This window comes from Oncorhynchus clarkii, chromosome 29 (assembly GCF_045791955.1).
Source record: "Oncorhynchus clarkii lewisi isolate Uvic-CL-2024 chromosome 29, UVic_Ocla_1.0, whole genome shotgun sequence".
Taxonomy (NCBI): Eukaryota; Metazoa; Chordata; class Actinopteri; order Salmoniformes; family Salmonidae; genus Oncorhynchus; species Oncorhynchus clarkii.
In genome coordinates this window covers 26,397,066-26,403,065 of record NC_092175.1, presented here as the reverse complement: position 1 = coordinate 26,403,065, position 6,000 = coordinate 26,397,066, and the positions used below count along the sequence as shown (strand labels likewise).

At 45.8% G+C, this 6,000-nt stretch overlaps 1 protein-coding gene across 1 annotated transcript in view; it reads left to right on the top strand.

The window, feature by feature from the left end:
• Positions 1-3,995: 3,995 nt before the first annotated feature.
• Positions 3,996-6,000, top strand: part of LOC139388363 (guanine nucleotide-binding protein G(z) subunit alpha) — a 51,486-nt gene continuing 49,481 nt past the window's right edge. Inside the window, exon 1 of the mRNA XM_071134982.1 lies at positions 3,996-4,234. The gene's annotated coding sequence lies outside the window, so the exon portion shown is untranslated. The remainder of the gene's footprint in view (positions 4,235-6,000) is intronic.

The following is a 6,000-nucleotide window of genomic DNA, read 5'->3' as shown; positions in this document are numbered from 1 at the left end:
GGGAGAGAGGCACAGAGACCATCTGAGAGAGAAGGGGAGAAACAGAGGGAGGGTGAGACAAAGTCAGAGGGATGTAGAGAGAGAGAGAGAGAGAGAGAGAGAGACAGAGCAATAGTATTAGAGAGAGGAGAGAGAGAAGGGGGATGGGTAATGATGGACAATCACTGTTATGAATGAGTGGTGGTTTATGCAGCCATTTGGACTGGCACGTGCATCTGTTCCTAAATGAAAGTAGGAGTGCACAGCAGGGCCACTGAGGATGGAGTCATAGTGACAAACAGGCTGTAAACAGCAGGAAAATGTCAAAACAATGATGATGAAAAGGTTTATCTCTGTCTTTTAAACAATACCAGTAAATTAATGTTTATGACAGTTTGTGAAAACTATGTTACAGTCTACAAGAGGGCAAGTTGGAAAATGCAATTAATTATTGTCATCAGCCCAATGCTGTGTGCCTGTGGTGCTGGAAAATGCTTCTGTCATTGATATGTCATCGATAGCTAGTGATCATTTGCCCTTTCAGTTCATTGTCGATCATTGGACTTGATGGAAGTGAGAACTCTGTTGAGATGATGAACACAAGATGCAGAACTTGCTATACTCTAGAATTTGGTTGCGCGATACATTTCCTGTATATGATCAGATATGCTTCTTTTTCAACATGTAATTTGCATGTCGCAGTCTTTCTCCCCACACACACGCACCCTCACACATTCTTATGTAATCAAAAGGGCAAATACCTAGACGTTCTAAATGCAGCTTATAGGAAATCCACAGTAAATCTTTCAATGACAGTCATTTTGTCTCAGCAGAATCATCAGCATAGCAGAGATTTGTCTCTTCAGATTGAGGAAAACCATGTGACTTTAACTCACATAGGGAGTATGTATGGGCACCAGAGCAAAGATTGTATACCTGGTCATTTCAGGTGGGATTAGAAATAAAATAATGTCTTCGACATTCTTGTAACCTTTATGTACCTTTTGGTCAACCTTGTGTTTTATTACACTGAAAATAAATGGTACTGTACGCTAGGGCTGGGCGATAAATCAATATCAATAATTATCGAGGTAATTACTTCCCTCAATAACGATATAAAAATGTTTAGATTCATTTTCGATAATGTCGAAGTAGAATAATTAGGTACAGCAGCCCATTTGACCTCTGACGCAGCAGGAACGTGCAGAGAAGTGACAATGTGCACGTGGAGAGGTATACGCCCACTAAAAACCACTTAGCACCTCGGGTGATGGAGTCGCCACTATTAACCACGAAAAATGAGTGATGTAGGCGGAAACAGTGGCAGTGATAGCCATGGAGAAGGAGCAGCTTCCAACGAAGAAATAAGTGATCAAAAGGGTTCAACTGTTTCAGTAATTTGGAAGTGGTTTGGATTTTTGAAGTCTGACAAAGAGCAGAGCAATGTTCGGTGCAAATTGTGCTGTAGACAGGTGGCTACGAAGTCTGGTAATACGACAAACCTTGATAAACGCCCCTCAAGCACCAGCCAATCTAGGGATGTTTGCCTGAAGCAGTCAACACTGACAGCGTGTATGCCCTACAAGCAAACATCGAAAAGACAAAGACATCACAAATGCTATTATGCATTGCATTGCTAAGGATATGTTACCAATTAGCACAGTCGAAAAGGAAGGTTTCAAGAGGCTTATCAATTTAATTGACCCCAGGTATGTGCTCCCTGGCCACAAACATGGAACTACTCTTTTACTATAAGTATAATTGTATGTGTAGCTCACGTAATTAAAGAAAAATGTAACCTTTATTTAAGTAGGCAAGTCAGTTAAGAACAACTTTTTATATACAATGACAGCCTATCGGGGAACAGTGGGTTAACTGCCTCGTAGATCTTTACCTTGTCAGCTCGGCGATTTGATCTAGCAACCTTTCGGTTACTGGCCCAATGCTCTAACCACTAGGCTGCCTGCCTAGTGGTTTGTTCAGGCATTCGGCATTCTTGAGTCTGAAGCACATATGCACCTTTTAATATTATGATAATTATCGTTATCGAATGAAAAAATATACAGATATCGTGATAATTGATTTGCCATTTCGCCCAGCCCTACTGTACACCACGCTTTTCACCAGTGGCAATGCATCATAAATCAGGATTGTATGTCAAATCAACTGTATATGTAAATGTAGGGCACTTATATATTCAAATCCCTTTTAGGTATAAGAAAACAAGATGGAAGTTAGCGCGCACTGCGCCCAGCCCGCCACAGGAGTCGCTGGTGCGCGATGAGACAAGGACACCCCTACCGACCAAGCTCTCCCTAACCCGGGCGACACTAGGCCAATTGTGCGTCGCCCCACGGACCTCCCGGTCGCGGCCGGTTACGACAGAGCCTGGGCGCAAACCCAGGGACTCTGATGGCACAGCTGGCGCTGCAGTACAGCGCCCTTAACCACTGCGCCACCCAGGAAGCCCTTATGAGGCAACTTCAGGGAGGCTAATTCATGCCTCGAGAGAATGAAAGGAATAATTTAGGTGGCAAACTGTGGATTGGACCATATCCCGTCCTTTATGTCTATGGTTTGGCACATCACATGTTGTTATTGGAGGTTATAACCTCTAGGGAATTCTAAAGGGAGACAAATAGGTAGAGCCATTCTCCTTCCCTTGGTTTCTATCTCTCTCGCACGCTTTCTCTTTCTCTCACTTTCTCTCTCTACCTCTTTTGACAGATTACTGGTTCTTAAATTGTACGGATGAACAATTCCTCATGTCCAGTCTTCCTTACAGGGTGAGAGTGAGAGAGGCAGACAAAAAGTGAGAGACTAGAGAGAGACTGAAAGATTGAGTAGCTAGCACTAGCTCATTTATGACCCATAACCCAGCAGGCAACAGGGAGGGAGAGAGAGGCTGCGGTGGGACAATGACAAGCTTCCAACCCCCCCATCACAGCATCTGCCTGTCAGGCTGGATTAACAGGTCTGGTTGAGGGGTCAGGGGTCAGTGGCAGACATGTCTACTAGTACCTAACCCCAACAGATGTGCTGCTCCTCACTGGATCTAGTGAATTCATTGAGCATTTATTTAATAGCATTTATTGAGCGCATGGTGTACTTTAGGAGTTCTAAGAATTACAGTTCTCATTTCCTCACCACATCCCCAGCAATCTGATACTGGGTTTCTTTCTCCTAGCCAAGGGGTGTGAGAAGACTTCCTTTACTGCTATTGGCTCAAACCGAGGAGTCTCCTTACACACACACACAGCCCTTGTCCTTAATGATGGATGTGCAGTCAACGTCATGCTGTGGCTTCAGCAATATAACCTTTGTGTGTGTGTGTGTGTTCCCTTGTTATGGGTATAAGCAGAAGGCCTGTTTTTACCAAAGATAGATGAGGTGATGAGAACAGCAAGCACCGCCCCTTCACATCACATAGTAGTATTTTTAATTTGTCAGCATATCTATCTGTTCTTGGTTAGAGCCAATAGCAGTAAAGGAAGTGGTCCCTCTGTCACAGAAACTGTTGGCACGGAAACAGCACATTACACCATTATCCAATCCCCCTCCCAGTCCCCTAGCGTCATCCCTCCTCTCCCGTCCCTTCATCTCCCCTCCACACTTTCTCTATCATGCATGCTATTCTAGACATGAATGAAACCATAGCCAATCCTACTGTTGACTTATCATAGACCAGAGAAAGAGAATAGGCAGGGTTGTTATACATTGAAAAACACACATAACCAGTCCTTTCTATTGCTGCTCATAGTGGTCTCTGTCTGTTTTTATTTTCCCTTCATATTGCAATGCAACAAACATATTGCATTGTATTCTGTTTTTGTCACCACTCTGTGTTCTGTTTAGCTTGGTGCCATTTCCCCCTCTCTGTTTCTCTCATGATTTAATCCTGTCCGTTTCCCCCTTCTCTTTATCTCTGCTGACTCCTCCCTTCTCTTTATCTCTGCTGACTCCTCCCTTCATTTCCTTCTCCCTCCGCTCTCTGACACACTCAAACACGCACACATGCCCTCCTCCCCCATCGCTGCAGTGTCTCAACTGCCTTGGAGCAAACCAGAGAGGAAATAGAACAGACGATAATAAGAGAGACGAGAAAGAGGGGGATAGAAAGAGAGAGAGTATGAGTGGAAGAGAGAGTGTGTTATAGGAGAACGTTGGACTAAGAGTGGATTGCACACTGCTTATCTCTCCCATGCGAGTGTTTGTCTGTGGTATCCCTGGTGAACGGACCCTGGACGTTGAAACGGTAAGCCTGCCTGCTTTATTTTCTTACACTCTTTCTTTTTGTCATCACCACTAAGTTGGCCCTCTTTGTTTGGCTGGGGTGAGGAGTTGCTGTGTAATTGGATTCAAGTGGAGGAACATGATCTTTTTTTCTCCTCATGAAGGTGATGTTCTGAGATGGCACCAAGGCTGTTTCTCCAGTTCCCTCCTCTCTGTGTAGGTGGACTAGGAGAGCCAGTGTCTGTGTACATATCCTCCTTGATACAGCATTCATAGATACAGTAAATGGTTATGATGGGTAATGGTAAATAGGGATGTGTGCGTGCTCTGTCCATCTCATCGTTCATGAGCGAATGAGAAGGAGAGAAGGGAGAGAGGTAAGAGAGGGAGAGAGGTAAGAGAGGGAGAGAAGAGAGGTGGGAGAGGAGAGGTAAGAGAGAGAAGTAAGAGAGGGAGAGAGGTAAGAGAGGGAGAGAGGTAAGAGAGGGAGAGAGGTAAGAGAGGGAGAGAAGAGAGGTGGGAGAGGAGAGGTAAGAGAGAGAAGTAAGAGAGGGAGAGAGGTAAGAGAGGGAGAGAATTAAGAGATGGAGAGAGGTAAGAGAGGGAGAGAGGTAAGAGAGGGAGAGAGGTAAGGGAGGGAGAGAAGTAAGAGAGGAGGGAGAGAGGTAAGAGAGGAGGGAGAGAAGAGAGGTGGGAGAGAAGAGAGGTAAGAGAGAGAGAGGGGTAAGAGGGAGAGAAGTAAGAGAGGTGGGAGAGAGGTAGGAGAGAAGTAAGAGAGGTGTGAGAGGGAGAGAAGTAAGAGAGAGGTAAGAGGGGTGGGAGAGAGGTAAGAGTGGGAGAGGGGTAAGAGAGGTGGGAGAGAGGTAAGAGGGATGGGAGAGGGAGAGGGGAAAGCGGTGAGAGGGAGAGAGGTAAGAGAGCCAATAAAAGTACTGTCACATAGAATCTGCTGATGACTGGCTTAGCGAGACAATGAATGTGACTGTGCGGTGGGAGGTGCACACACCCCATGGAGTGTTGCTCTGCAGGCAGGCACTGGGCTGGACAGATGAGCAGTGGCTTCACACCAGCATTTTAGCATCTGCCCTTGCAGCGCTCTGCCTGCCATCCCACATCAACAATAACATCAGCACATCGATCGAGAACCGTGTTGACCCAGGATGGGTGTGTGCGAGTGTGATTCTGAGAAAGTGACAGAGTGTGTGTGTTTCCTGCTCTCCAGTGGCCACAGCAGTGAGGGTCATTTGTGACATTTTGTGTCTCTACAATCCCTCATATCGCTAATGGAGCATTGCCATGACTCGTGGAGTGGGGGTTATTGGGCAACGCAGGGGTGTGTGTGTGTGAACCTGCGCAGGGAGGGGTCGAGAGGCTAGTGGTTTTAACAGTAGGGAGGCAGATGGGGCAGAGGTTGATGCAGCGGAGAGAGAGAGCAAAATGAAGAAAGGGAGCAAAGATTGGAAAACAGGACGAGAGAGGAGAGATGGAGAGAATGTAAGGATAAACATTGAGGGGACAGGGCTGTTTAGCCAAGTGTCAGCTGGAGATGATGGACGATGTTGACTTGAGAACTGGCTGCATGCGATAGGCCCAAAGAATGAAGTGAAACAGCCAACATCCAGGCCCTCAGACATCTAAAAATGGAGGCAAAAATTGTGGAATAAAATGCCTTGGGAACCTCTGGAGGAACACAGATAGTGAAATGAACCAGAGGATGTGAGATGAATAGCAACCTCTCCTCTGCTCCTCGCAACCTACAAAAGCAGACCACATTGCATGAATTTCTTT